This window comes from Triturus cristatus, chromosome 11 (assembly GCF_964204655.1).
Source record: "Triturus cristatus chromosome 11, aTriCri1.1, whole genome shotgun sequence".
NCBI lineage: Eukaryota > Metazoa > Chordata > Amphibia > Caudata > Salamandridae > Triturus > Triturus cristatus.
The window spans coordinates 1,114,379,713-1,114,394,271 of record NC_140594.1 but is presented as its reverse complement, the minus strand read 5'-3'; the positions used below and the strand labels follow the sequence as shown (position 1 = coordinate 1,114,394,271).

Sequence of the window (14,559 nt, the reverse complement as noted above, 5' to 3'; positions counted from 1 at the left end):
GCTCTTTGATGAAGAGTGGCAAGTGAGTAAGTTTACCTACACTGTGCGTGAAGTGCTCAATATCTCTGGCCCTCCACTTTTTTTTTGTCCAGAGAAAGGCCATAAGACCCGTAGGGGCATTATACGGCAGAAACATGTCGACCTGACCACTTGGTGTTGTGGTCTAGTAACTTATCCACTTAACACCGCCTTTTTCATTTAACCATATCACTAGCCTTATTCTCTTTGTTCAAAAAAAATTCCTGATGCACGATAGGAGATAATTTTAATTCCTTACTACTGTCAACACCCAGACAGTCTCCCTCCTGGTGGAGGACGTTAGGTCAATAGGAGAACGGAACACTCAAGTGAAAGATCCAATGATGACACTATCCACCAAACCACACGAGTGGAGATAATATACACCGCAAACTGTGAAAGTGTGGTTGAGGGTCTCCAAGACAATCTCCCCGAGACTGGCATATCAACATCAGTGATTGATTTTCCCTCTTTTGATTAATAGAGTACTGCTTCTGGAAGCTGAATGAATCTCTGCTTCTCCCTCCCTCCAATTAATTTTTGAAGCACTTTTCAGACACTCCGTTTTTGTTTTTAAATACTTTATGAAAGGTCATATGTTTTCCAGCAATCTCCCTCGTGTATTTATCTTCATCCCTCCACCGTGCTGCATGTTGGTCTCTATATGTGCTCCTCCCCCAGACCCTTCCGGTGTTGTGCTTACGTGCTTCTCCCCTTGCATTGCTTTCTCAACCATGTGCATCTCCTCGTTCCACAATGTGCTCTCTCGCTTATGTGCTTCTGCTCCCTACTCTCAACATTGGTCTCGCTCATCCACGTTGTGTTCTTCTCCTGCTGTCCTCCATTTTGCTTCCAACTCTGTCCTCCTTGATCCCCACCACCAGCACCCACCATGTTCCTTTCACCCTCGCTCTCTTTGTTGCTTCCCTCCATCCACCTTTTGAAGAAAAAAAACACTTTGGCACAAAATGTTACTTACCAATCAAACATGGATCAGAAAATAAATAAAAAGAACCCTGCCTCCGCATTTGTAGGTGCGTGTATGATGCCTACAAATTAACTCAGCATCTTACACTTTGATTTTCTCTTTAGCCATGCTGCACAGTACTAAAACCATTGGCAAAGCCAAATGATCCCAAAGACGAAACCTATTGGCTTTGGCAATGCTTTTCCTATGCCTGTGTAGGAACATGTGCGGTACATTTACTGCTGCTTTGTTGCCTCAATTCATTCTAGCCAGAGGATTATTCCATTGCATCAAAACATTAAAAAAACTAAATTTTAAACGGTGGGGAACAACTGAAAATATCACCTTAAAATATCAACCCCAGTTTGCACCTGTAGGCACCTTTATTGCACCCTGGTGCAGACTGGGTTCACGGGCCTGATCTGCAAAATAAATGAGCTCTTACGTAAGGCTGGTGGGTTAAGCCCTAAGATGGGGGCACCCATATACCATGCCTGCTATACGCTGACGATCTAGTGATAATGGGCATGATAGAGCTGGGTTTGCAAAAAAAACTGGAAACTTATTATGATTATTGTTTGAAGAAATGCCTTATGGTTAATTTAGAAAATACTAAAATAACGGTGCTGGGGAAAAGAAAGGGTACCTTTTACTGGCAATTGGGAGAGGTCAGAGTTGAGGTGGTGGACAAATATAAATACTTGGGTATGTGGTTCGATAGCAAGCTAAATTGGAGGGACCACATACAATCATTAAAAGTAAAGGCTCTTTCCTCAGTATGGGGCCTTAAACAATTCAAGCGGAAGAATGGAGGCCCTTCAATGCGGCCAATTCTATCAGCTTTCAATGCAATGGTCTGCCCACAATTCCAATACGGAGTAGAGGTTCTATCTTTGAGTGGTAAATTGGATTGGAATTTACAGGCGGGTAAATGTGTGAAACAGCTCTTGGCTCTCCCACTATCCACTATGATCCAGGCAGTGAGAGTAGAATGTCAACTTACAGCCTGGCACTGTCAGGGACTGCAAGCTACATTGAACTTCTGGCAGAGATGGAGTAGAGAAGGGACCCCCAAAATATCACACCTTTGTAAAAGAAAAATAGAGGAAAGCAAACTTAATTAGGCATCCCAGGTTAGGCATATGCTAGCTAAGATGTGTGCTAAACCTTCTCTAGAACCAGAACAATGGAAACTAGGGCAGCAGAGCCCCAAAACGGTACTACGTGATATTATTAACGCAAAGGCTCAAGAAGAAGACATGTTATCTGGGGAGCAAATCAGCCACCAAGTTCTTGGTAAATGGGTGGACTAATGATCATATGTTCCCCTACATCGAGACCGTACCTAATCCCAAGCTTAGAAAAGCAGTATTGAAATTTAGAGTTGGCCTGAACCCATGTAATGCAGACAGATAAAAACTGCATTGACAAATGAACAGGGTCTGTGTACATGTGGACTACAAGTAAAATGCAGTGGCCCACATATTTTTCTGGAGTGTTTGGGGTTTCTAAAAGAACAGAAGGAATTTTTAAAGCCTCTTTTTATTGCTTATAAAATTGATAATAGGGATCAAGCTCTTAGTCTGTTGAAAAACATGAGATTTTTAAATGTTGTATGTGCAATAGGAAGAATCTAACTGCAATACAGGAGTCCTTGAAAGAATTAAAATTATCTAAAATGGGCTATGGGGCAGAAATTTGACTTTATCCACTCTCTGAGGACGTTTTGGAGCTCTGGAACGCCGTATGCATGCAGAAATGTATATTTTATGTAGATGTGATTCTTTCCTCATTTGGTCATGAATTAAGAGCTATTTACTACAGAGTGGTACCGCTTCCACTGTATGTTTTAGCAGGCTTTTGTGTTTGGTATAGTTTTCATGGTTGCACCTTTTGTACTATTCATATTTTTTATTGTATGTTGTATTGGGGCACCTTTTATGGCTATATTAGCTGAATAAAGTATATATTCATGATGATGATGATGATGATGATTCATTATCCCTCTCTTGATTAATAGATAACTGCCTCTGGAAGATGAATGAATCTCTGCTTCTCTCTCCCTCCAATTCATTTTTGAAGTACTTTTCAGACACTCCTTTTTGGTTAAGTACTCTAAGAAAGTGCATGTGTTTTCCAGTAGTCTCCTCATGTATTTCTCTTCATCCCTCAACCATGCTTCATGTTGGTTTCGCCTATGTGCTCATTCCCCAGACCCCTCTGGTGTTGTGCTTGCATGCTTCTCCCCTCGCATTGTTTTCTCACCCGAGTGCATCTCCTCGTTCCACAATGTGCTCTCTCTCTTCCATGTGCTTCTGTTACCCCACTCTCAACATTGGGCTCTCTCACCCACATTGTGTTCTTCTCCTGCAGTGAACACCTTTATTGTACCCTGGTGCAGACTGGGTTCACGAGCCTGATCTGTAAAACAAATGAGCTCTTTCTCGGGCATACACTAAACATCCAGTTAGATTGTGCACTGAAGAGACGTAGTAGCTAAATATGGAGCTCCTGTGTCCTTGCGATGCCCCTGACCTCTGTCCCTAACGGGGGCACATCAGAGCCACCTCCGGAGTCACTGACAGCACAGCTCCTGCCCCCAACCCCACTGTCACAGTATTTTTGTGTGCTCCACATCCTGCATTTTGGGTGGTGGGGGGTGGTCAGAGAGTCACCGCATTCAGGGCCAGACTGGTGTTTATTCCATCAGTCATTTAAGGGGAGGCAACGGCCATTTGAGGCAGATTTGTGAAGGTCAACAGCTGCTGCTTCTGTTTCCAGCTCTCCAGGGATTATAGCAGCAAGGCAAAAAAAAAGCATTAGGAAATCCAATAGGTCTCACCTATGAGAGCTATTGGCTTTAGAAATGTTTTGTAGCCATGCTGTATAGCAGGTAGATGCTTTGCAGTGTGGCTAAAAACTAATTTTAAAAAGATCTATGACGGAACCAGGGCTAATACTCGCTTTTTAATTATTATTTTTAACCATGCTGAAAAGCAGTCACTGCTATATAGCATGGCTACAATCATTGCCAAAGTCATTAATGTCCTTGAAGTACAGCACGAACAAAAGGCAATGGCAGAGGCAGTAATCTCAAAGGCAAGACATTTTTGGCTTTGCTAATGTTTGTTTGTCTCTGCAGAAAACCCCTATGATTCTGAGCAAATCAATTATTCTCCCCATGCGGAAAAAGGAAATAAAATATGACATTTGACAAAAAATCCTAATATACAATTAAAGCAATTGCGGCTAAGTCTATGTCTCACTGAAAATACATTTGGAAGCACATAACATTTGATGTCAAAATAAAAACAGAAAACATTTTGTCACAGTAAAAATCGATTTCATAGGAGAAAAGGGCTTCTTTGAAGTGGGTGTGACATAGTGAAACAGCTACAAATGGCAAGAGGTTCAACAAAGACGACAGGAAAGAAGAAAAAATTAAAGTAGTGCGTCAACCACAGCACGATCAGCAGGAGGACATGACAGCAATCTAGCTAAAGCAATCAGTACTTGGTCCATGCTCCAGCCAAAAGACGAGGAAGTGAGGTCAGCATGTGATAGCCAATTAGAAGACATCAAATAAGAGTGACAATAAAGCCAATGAATGTTAAGCAATGGGCGGGTTCCAAGCCCCTTGTTGCATACAATATCTTGCATTAGTGATGCAGTGCATGGGCTGTCGCAGGCGAGACCTAAAAAGAGAGGGGAAGATTACAAAGAAAGACAGAAAAGAAAGAGATAAGAAGGAGCGGGAGCTAGTTTGAAAACGTTAGTAATGGTAGGATTGAATATTCATACTAGGGCTGCTTTTGGTTCCTAGTGCTGGAGCGAGAATCAATTAGAATAATATGGATTATCGCCACACACCAGGCTGATCCTCGCTTCTTGGATGGAGGAGGTTCTTAGTTTCTTTTTCCCCTAACGACATATGCAACAGATATTGCCCGTTGTATGTGAGAAATCAGGAGCAGGGCATCACATAAATCTTAATCACAAATATTAATTCTAAGTTCAGTCAATAACGAGAGCTTGAATTAATTTTGAGGGTTTTATTCTCATTTGAAGTTTAGTAAAATCTCTTTTTATTTGATTAGTTCAATATCTCAGTCAAATCACAGAATTGATAATAAAAGTATGGTTAGATCAAAATCATTTTCATATATAAAAGCATCAAGCGTGTTCCATGAAGAAAAGAATTCCTATTCTAAAAATGGGGCGTAAATTATATTAGTTTGAACCCATACAGAGTTCAAGTTCAATCAATCAATAACAGCAGAACTTCCCATAAAGAGAGGTTCAAGAAACTCAATAGAGTGTCAAGCAAATAAGGCAAATATAATCATGCAGTAGCAAACAACAATTAGCAATAAGTTCAAAAAGGTGGCAAATCTGCTTTCTGCATTCAACATGAAGTCTTCAGCATTCAGAGAGGAGTGGGTATGGCGTATGGGTAAAAGCATAAAGGGAAAAAAGTGTTAACGTACTCTAGGAAAATGCACTAATATAAACAGTTGAAACAAAATGATGCAGTCCATATTGCATTTTCTGCTCTCGTCCAATCAGCTTTCAATATTCTTCTAATAACAGGGTCCCCTCTTCCTTTCCCACATACGAGACAATGGATTACAGATAGTTATCGTGAAGCATGAAACTAAATTTGCAATTGTGACTACATTCAAGGCTTTTTGATTCAGACCTTCTTTCCCCTGAACATAACTTCATATCTAACTTTCTAATCAAACAAATTGTATGTTAGCTAAACAATGAACAATGTTAAATAGAAATATCAGCTGTAACGAGAAATTATTTAGCACCAAATCTTCTGTTATAAAGTTAGGATAAAAATGTTAAAAGATCAACATTTCTATTCGAGCATTGCTTTTTTGTGTGATTATTTTTCATTATTTCATCTAACAAGTTTGTTTAGCAAACATTTCAAAAACAATATTATTAATAAGAAACATTCTGCAGTTATGTGAAGCTTTCATTAAAAGGCATATCCAAGGAAAGGGCAACTTTTGAACATGTTGTGCTGATTTCAGCACATCTAGTCAAATCATTTGTGAAGCAAAGCTGCTTTAAACATTTTGAGGCCTAATATTAATAAGTATAACTGCTTACTATTTTTGCACATTTTAAATGTCTATTCGAATCCATATGAATTGCACGTTACTACTGTACATGTGATTGTAACTATATTGTTTTGCATTTCTAATAAAACTCTTTTTCAATTCCCCCATCTGTTGATTAACTTAATCGTCACACTTTTGCATGTTATTCTGGTCAAGGATACTGTCCTCATCAGTTGAGCCTCGTCTTTTTCTTTTCAAACTTTTAAATTGTAATGATTTTCTGTATACATCAATACGATTATTTATGGCTAGTTCCTTTTCCATTTCTTTACTCACCTCCTTGCCCTTCCTTCTTTTAATGCAGTATCTATAGTCTTTGAATAATCCAAATAGGAAATGTAAACAAAGCTCTACAATTAGTATTGGTGTAAAGATAGCTTTAGGGATTCCTCCTCCTCCAGTTTCAAACCAATTTCCAATTGTGTGTATTCCCTATCCAAAGTTAGCAAATACCCTCCCAATTAGAAAGGTAACTGGAAGTAAGCACCTTGTTATGAAACAAAATAAATTCCTGGAATTGCAGTTTCTCCCCCTTGCAAAATTTGCCATGTGCACCCAAATAATTCAAATGTGTGTTCGCAACTACTAATAACCACATGTCTGGTTTTACTGTGTGTTTTTCTTTTGTAAACATAACTTTTCACTTTTTGTCTTCTGTCTAATTTCAGCTTTGGGTAAACCATTTTCTTTTTAAATTTGTCGTCTGTCTTTCAAACATTTTCCAACACATCATTTGCTCTATCTCTACTGTTAGAAATGGGATCTCTGGTTGGCTAAGGCTTGCGCCGAAGCCAGGCAGAGACCACCACTCTAGTCAGGGCGAGGGAGTTACACGCCAAAGATAACCCCTGCTCACCCCCTTGGTAGCTTGGCACGAGCTGTCTGGCCTATCCCGGAGGCAATGTGTAAAGCGTTTGCACACGCACACAGCAACAACATACCAGGCACACCACAAAAGGAACTCCACACAAGGTTATATCAAAAATAGCCTTTGTATTCTCATAACACATTAGAATAGTAATCACATAATATACATTGTGCCCTCTGGCACTAGGTAATATCTACAAGGGATATACACATGACAGGGCCAATTGGACCACTGTCAGAACCATCCCAAAGTGAATTTAGTAAAAGTAGGACATCACATAAACGTACAACCAGTAATCACTGGTAACTGTACTCAGCATCATCCTGTAACAAACCATATTATGCACAGTATCACATTTAGGCGGGAAATACATTCTGCGCCAACCTCACCAGCATAAACACATTAGGCAATCATCTCATAAGTCTAAAAGCATTAGACCCTAACCTCCTAAGCATAACTCACATGAGAATAATTTCACTAGCATAAATACATTATGCAATTAATCTCATACCCAAACGCATTTAGAGGCATGAATCACAGTAGAGAATGATCCCACTAGCATAAACCACAGTATGCAAATAACCTCATACATAAACCACAGTTAGAAGCATCAAACAGGGTGCGTAAATCATAGTACAGTCATCAAATTTCCTAGCACCACATAAATCACATAAGGGCCTGGCGCCCTATAAACCTCACAGTCCCCCTGGCCAACTGTACTTCTCAAAGGGGGCTCAAATGCCCTACGTCAAAAATGTCAGGGCTGCTGCAAAGGCAGTGGGATCCAAAGTGTGCCATTGTGCTGGGGCAAAGGAGTGTAGTTCACTCCTCTCTCTCTCAAAGATGCCCCCAAAGAACTGTGACCTAAACGTTGCAGCTGGCACTAAGTGCTGCGCAGCTGTGAATCAAGTGACGGCCCTGGCACCCCTGTGCCCTATCGTGTCCCTCTCAGGGACGCTTATGCAAAGGTGCGCCAAACGTTGCAGCTGCCCGCGCTGGTGTGGCGCAGCTGGGAATACGCAACTAGACCCTGGCACAACTGTGCCCTCGGGCTCTCCATGGGGCTCTCCCAATAACTTCGCCCCTATCGTTGCAGCTGCCTGCGCTCTCGCAGGACAGCTGGGATCAGCCATTAGCCCACGTTGCAGTTGCCCGCTATGGCGGCGCAACTGAGAATTCACAAAACAGGCCCAGGCACCTCTGTGCCCTCTGGACTCCCCTCTGGGGCCCTACAAAATAGATGAACTTCGCCCTGGCACTCCTATTGCCTGAGCAGCCCCCCCTCACTGGGCTGGTCTGGGGAGGCTCTCCTTTCCCTACGGGACTGGTGGAAGACGGCTACTCGGCTACTCGGCCGGTCCGCCCTCCGGACTTCTCTCTCACTCTTCAAACGCAGCGAGGGCAGGCACGACAACGTGCCTCGTGCCGCCTCCGCCGTTGTCTCCCAATCACAGCAACATGCGGGGCTCTCCCTTCACCAGGGGAGCCCCGTGCTGCCATCGGCGGCCTCGGCCGCCCCGCCTCCCTTCACCCGGGACTTCACTGTGGAGCCCGCGAGGCTCTGGCCGGCAGTCTCCCCTCACCGCGTCTCCGGTGGCCGGGACTTCCTCTCCCGGCTTGCCGGACGCATCGAGGTCCTGCCACATGTCAGCCATCGCGCTGCCTGACTTCCTCTCCGGCCGCGGCTGTGAAACGCAGGGTGGGCACCTACTTCGTTTAAAGGTACCGGCGGGGTGGGCACCCGCCGGAACAGCACATAAGCGGGGTGGGCACCAGCAATTGACTCAAAATGCAGGGTGGGCACCCACAAACACTTCCCAACGTGGGGTGGGCACCCGCTTCGTCGGGATTCCATCGGGAAAGCCTGCAGCTTTGCGCTGCGGAGCCCTCGTGCTCCTTTTCCTTCAGGCAATTGGAAACAAAGCGCTCACAAGGTGCTAGAAGCAGCACAAGCTCCTCCAAGGTCCTGGAGGATCACAAGCAAAGTAAAAGGTCCCAAGCAAAAAGATCCTTTAGGGATCAAGGGACAATGCAGGGCCCAGGGAGGCAAGCCCTCATGGCAGCCCCCCCCTGGGCCCCAGCACACCCCGGCAAGATTCAGGAACAAGAACTGAACAACTTTCATGGGGTTACAGCTCCTATATTTATATCACAGATTCTCTCTGAGTGCAGGGCATGGGGGAACCAGATGCAACTGGTTCAGGGGGATTTAGAGCACTTTGTTTTGCAAGCTCCTCTTCCCCTTTGTCAGGTGGGGAATAGGTGATCACACACACCACAGGGGGCGGAGCCAGAATTCACTAGGGCAGACACCATCCTATTCAGAGTCAGGGGATTACCCCTCCCACTTCTCCCGGCCCAGATGTCCTATTCTGCCCATCACTGACTCACCCTGCCCCTCCTGGGGCCACACACACCTCCTAGCCCCTGTCACTCACAAGCCAGACATGCAATTCACATCAGGCAGGCACATAGCACACAGAAATGCCAACTTCTAAAAGTGGCATTTCTCCCATAGCCACAATAAATCTGTGCACACCTTTGCGCAGCATTTATTCTCATAATTTCATACATACCAGACTTGACCAAACTGCTCCTCTCATACCAGGAATTACCACTGACACACACTTATCAGGGAATCCCCAATGTATTCCTACGAGAGGGCAGGCCAATCTCACTAATGTACACAGAGAGCGCACGCACGTTACACTGGACCACAGTGCTAAAGTGCCCAGAGACCTAAAACCACCAAGACCATGTCAGAACTTAAGGAAAAAAGTTTATGGGTGAACCTGCCAAAAAGGGCCAAGTCCAACATTTACTATGTGAAATGTTAATGTTCCTTCTGTCTGATGTCATAATAAAGACTTTCAGTAAAGGTCTCATTAACCCCTTCACGGCTAGGCCTTTTTCCCCCCTGTGCTAAGCCATTTTTTGGCTATTTGGGGTAGTTCGCGCTCAGGCCCCTGTAACTTTTTGACCACATAAGGTATCCACACCAAATTTGCGTTCTTTTCTTCCTTTTTTTAAAAAAAGTGCCACAGATGAAAGCGTCTGTTTTTTCCCCTGCAAATGGTATCAACAAAGGGTTTGTGGTGCTGAAATCATCATCTTTCCAGCTCTCAGGGACTGACGTTTGTCAGAAAACCAAAATCTTTTACACAGTTTTGGCATTTTACTGGAACATAGCCTAATTTTTCTATTTTGTGTGCTCTCAACCTCCTTCCAGTTAATCGTAGACATAAGTATGAAAGCAATAATGGATCCTGCAAAGCTATACATTTCAGAAAAGTAGAGAACATTCTGAATTCAGCAAGGAGCCATTTGTGTAGATCCTTCAAGTTATTTTTTTTATAGAAACTGTTGAAAATAGGACAAATTGAAAATGAGTTGAAAAAAACAGCCATTTGTGCCAACGTTTTCACCTGTAACTTCTTCTAAGTGTAACAGATTTTTTAAAGCGATACACCGTTACATCCTTTTGGTTGTGGGGATATATAGGACTTGTAGGTTTACCAAGAACCCAACTAACCCAGAGCCAATAACTGAGCAGTGTCTTGCAATGGTTTTTCATTATGTACTGGGTATATAGCAATTCATTAGGGAAAATATAAACAGTGAAAAATCGGTATGAAAGACACCTATGTTTTTTTTAAATGGGAACAAAATATAGAGTTTAGAAACATCTCCGAAATTGTGGGCACCCATACGAGCATGTGAATTATAGGACATTTTTCAAAGTGACTTATTTTTTACACATTGTTTTACATTTGGAAGTCAGAAATCCATCAAAAGTCAATAGGTAAAAACAGTTGCTCTACAATCCTGTATTCCCCTAAGTCTCCCGATAAAAATGGTACCTCCCTTGTGTGGGTAGGCCTAGTGCCCGCGACAGCAAATGTGCCAAAAATGTAAAGTGGACACACCACATTTTTACAGTGAAAACTGACTCTTTTTTTTGCAAAGAGCCCAGTTTGGATTTTGAACCCTAGCTCAGCCGGCACCTAGGGGGACCTAGCAAACCTATACAGTTTTGAAAACTAGACACCCAGGGGAATCTAGGATGGGGTGACTTGTGTGGCGCCCACCAGGTTCTGTTACAAACAAGACTGTATGGTTCCATTGAGCTGCTCAACCTACCAGAAGCTTCCAGGTTGATAACAACAATGCAATCTTTGTTCAATCTGTAGCACTACACACAACATCCTCAGGACCTCATTGTTAATGTGAGTCCCTCGATCTGGCTGCAGAGAAACGGGTGTTACTTGCCTGAGTATCAAATCACACAATAACAGTCTGACTACAGTGAGACTGTTGTTTCTTCTTGTTGGGTAGGCTTCTACTCAGTGATAGAAAATGCACACTTTGACCAGGACATATCAGAACCCACTTCAAACAGGCATCTTGATTAAGTCCATCTGCATTGTGTTGAAAGGACCGCCTGATCTCCCTATGTGACAGATGTTCTTTTCCCCACATTTATTTGTTGACATGTCACACAGCAATGGCACAATTCTTCTGCAAGGATCATTAACATGGGGCTAAACCAATTTTGTCTGAAAAGCCTCCCGAATGCATCTCTCCCTAGATGTGTGCATCCGTGGAAATGTTGTATCATTGGGAACAACAAACAATCAGGTAACACAGTTCTCCCATCAGCTGACATCCATGTCATTTTCAGTTTCTAAAGATCTGCTCTGACCCAACCTTGTTGTTCTGCTTCTAAAACATTTTCTTGTACTCCTTATAACTCTTCCCATGAGTCAGCTACTGACATCAACGTAGAAAAGACAGTGTCTTCTTCAGATTCACATGCAAAAACTCCATTAAATGTGCAGGCCACTAGTGCACAATACTGTGTAACTTCATCAGTGGATTACCTGTAACACCTCTACCTAATCCTTCTTGAGTACCCTGGACTCCTGCTTGTACATCAACACCTTGCATACCACCTTGATTTCCTGCAAAAAGGACTGGTTCTGAAAAGCACTCTCAGCAAACTTTGTCTGGGCCAACATGAATTTCTCCTTATGTTTTCTCTGCTTTAGTTCTTGTTCTTCACTACAACATTTGGCAAATGTCAGAATTTCATCCAGCGATTTAGTCTGCCAGCAGATTACACTCTGTTGGATGAGCATACTAATTTCTGGCTCCAACCCAATAACAAACTGAGATAGAAAGAATTCCATATCACTGGGTTCGGGTTACCCTTTCCCACTGTTGATGAAACACCGGTAACAATCACTCATGGTAGTCAAGCATTGGTTCTTTTGGCTATTGTGAATTCCTTGGAATCTTTACTCAATCAGTGTCTTTCGGAGGCACCTTGCCTTTCAGGAAAGTAATCACTGCTTCATATTTTCCATGACTACAGAAGGGCATTAATGTGAACCTCTCTTGTTGATTCTTCATGTGGCCATTGTATAGCAACTGTACATTCAGCCCACTAACCATTTGGCACTACAATGTCAAAGAACAAATTCAAATCAATCCACAGCACTTTCGAACTTTTGACAAATCTGTCTACCTGTGTGCACCACTGCACGGGCGGGTCTCTCAGCTTTGGAAAATTGTTTGCAAATGCTGGAAAATCTCCTTTGCTCCATTGTACAATGACATACACTCCTCCTGCTATATCTCAGTGGATAAGCGAATGCTTCTTTTCCTTCCACTTTTCAATAATTCTAAATTTGAAAGTACCATATCTAGAAAAACTCAATGAACCCTCCTTTTCAGTAATCATGCACCATTGACAGAGCCACAAAGGTTTCCAAACTGGGGTCCCCGAAGCCTCCTCAGGGGTTCCGCGACTACTTTGAAAATTGAATAATATTAACAGATCAATAAAGTGTAAATATATAAAGAGGCTAAATGTACAATTGAACATTTTAAAACATACTGTAAATGTGAAGGAATTTGAAACTGGAGGCTAAAAATTAAATTAGTATCCTCAGATTGATTTGTGGGAGCAGTGCAAGTGCATGAAACTGAACATAGTATGGAGATAAGCAGCTTCAACTGAATTTAGAATAGCTCCAACCATTCTATTAAAATTACATTTTGATTTCTTCTTTATTTATATGTTTTCTAATTAAATAAAATGTGTTATTCATGTATTTGTTTGGTGAATGCTTTTTTGTATTTTTGTGTATTGTTTTGTGGTTCAAATCATCAACATTGCTTAGGCCTGGGGTCCCCGACTTCCAGTAATGAGGGGGGGCCCTGGATTCGAATAATGTTTCAGTTGGGGTCAAAGTACAAATTGTTTCAGCAATAGCACTCCCTATCACATTTCAATTTGGCAGATTTCGCCCACTCTACAGAGTCACGAGTGCTTGTATTTACTGAAGAATTGTCCGCCAGTATTGTAAATTACTCTTCTTTTTATTCTTTAGTAGAAGATTTCCCAGCAGCAAATAATTAAGATCAAGCCAACACGTGTTTCGTCTTGTATCAGAATATGTACGCAGACTTTATCAAGGTTGGAAAAGAACCAAAAGAATTGTATATAAACAGTGAGACCGCACACGCGAGTTATCAACATTATCTACTAAAATAAAGTGTTGTACTACATTGAATCATAAAGTTAGAGAGGGGAGAATAGTGAAGCCAGAGCCAAGAAGCATGAAAGACCATCAAGCACCATATGGAAAATGAACAAAAAGAGAGAGAGTCACCCGAAATATGCAGCAGAAATTAAATGAATTGAGCTGCAGCTTGTGCACAAGGTGAGTCAATAGACATTGGCAGCCCTAAGAGTATAGGTAAAAAATACATATAATAAATATGCAAGAGTACATCATTAATAGAATTAAAGAAAAACACCATTAGAGAAGTGTAAAGTGATGGGAGATAGGGGGTAATTACTGTTACAAATAAGGTAACATATAAATAGTGCAGAAAATGCTAGTCTAGCGGCACAGGGCTAACCTAGTAAGGTAAGAATGATCTACATAGTGCAAGGAAACACTGCAGACGACAAAGATGGCAACCGGATATGACATAGTGCGTATTAGAAAAAAGAGATGTAACATGAAATGAAACACTCACCCAGAACAAACACAACTTGAGTATGTATTGGATGATGAGAACAATAAAGTCACGTTGTGTTGTGAGTAAAGTATCAGAGAACGAACAAAAAGGCCGGCTCCCTACAACAGTAAAAAAAGAAAGGAACCCTATTGTAGCTGGTCAAAAAGTTAAGTAAAAAGTTAATGGAAAAAAAGGGGAATATCTAGCACGCATTAATGAAAGCAGTAACGTACCTGCTAATGGTGCTATCACCACTCGAAGAATGTGTAAAGTGAAGTTCCGATGTAGTAAGCGATCAACGCGAGCCTCCCTCGATACGAGAGGAAGCGTGGGGACGTAACGAAGAACACGTGATCCGGATGTGAAAGAAAATAGCTGAATGTGAAGGATTAGTACCAATGTATGGCCGCCATCTTGTAGTGTAGGTCGTATTGTTAAAAACAAAGGCAATGAGTCAAAAAATAATCTCTAAACTAAGGGAGTTAAATATGGCAGGGCTGAAAAATGTGATAGTATAAATACAATGAAAATAAAAATAA

At 42.1% G+C, this 14,559-nt stretch overlaps 1 long non-coding RNA gene across 2 annotated transcripts in view; it reads right to left on the bottom strand.

Annotated features, from left to right (window-relative positions):
* LOC146786125 (uncharacterized) overlaps nucleotides 1-14,357 on the bottom strand; it is an 82,312-nt gene extending 67,955 nt beyond the window's left edge. The window contains exons 1-2 of one of the 2 annotated variants that reach the window (XR_014970854.1): nucleotides 14,254-14,347; nucleotides 14,039-14,139 (exon numbers count right to left, since the gene is read on the bottom strand). This is a non-coding gene — a long non-coding RNA (uncharacterized LOC146786125). Of the gene's footprint in view, nucleotides 1-14,038; nucleotides 14,140-14,253 lie in introns of both variants that reach the window. The other variant, XR_014970853.1, reaches the window with a different exon arrangement.
* Between the last annotated feature and the right edge of the window lie 202 nt (nucleotides 14,358-14,559).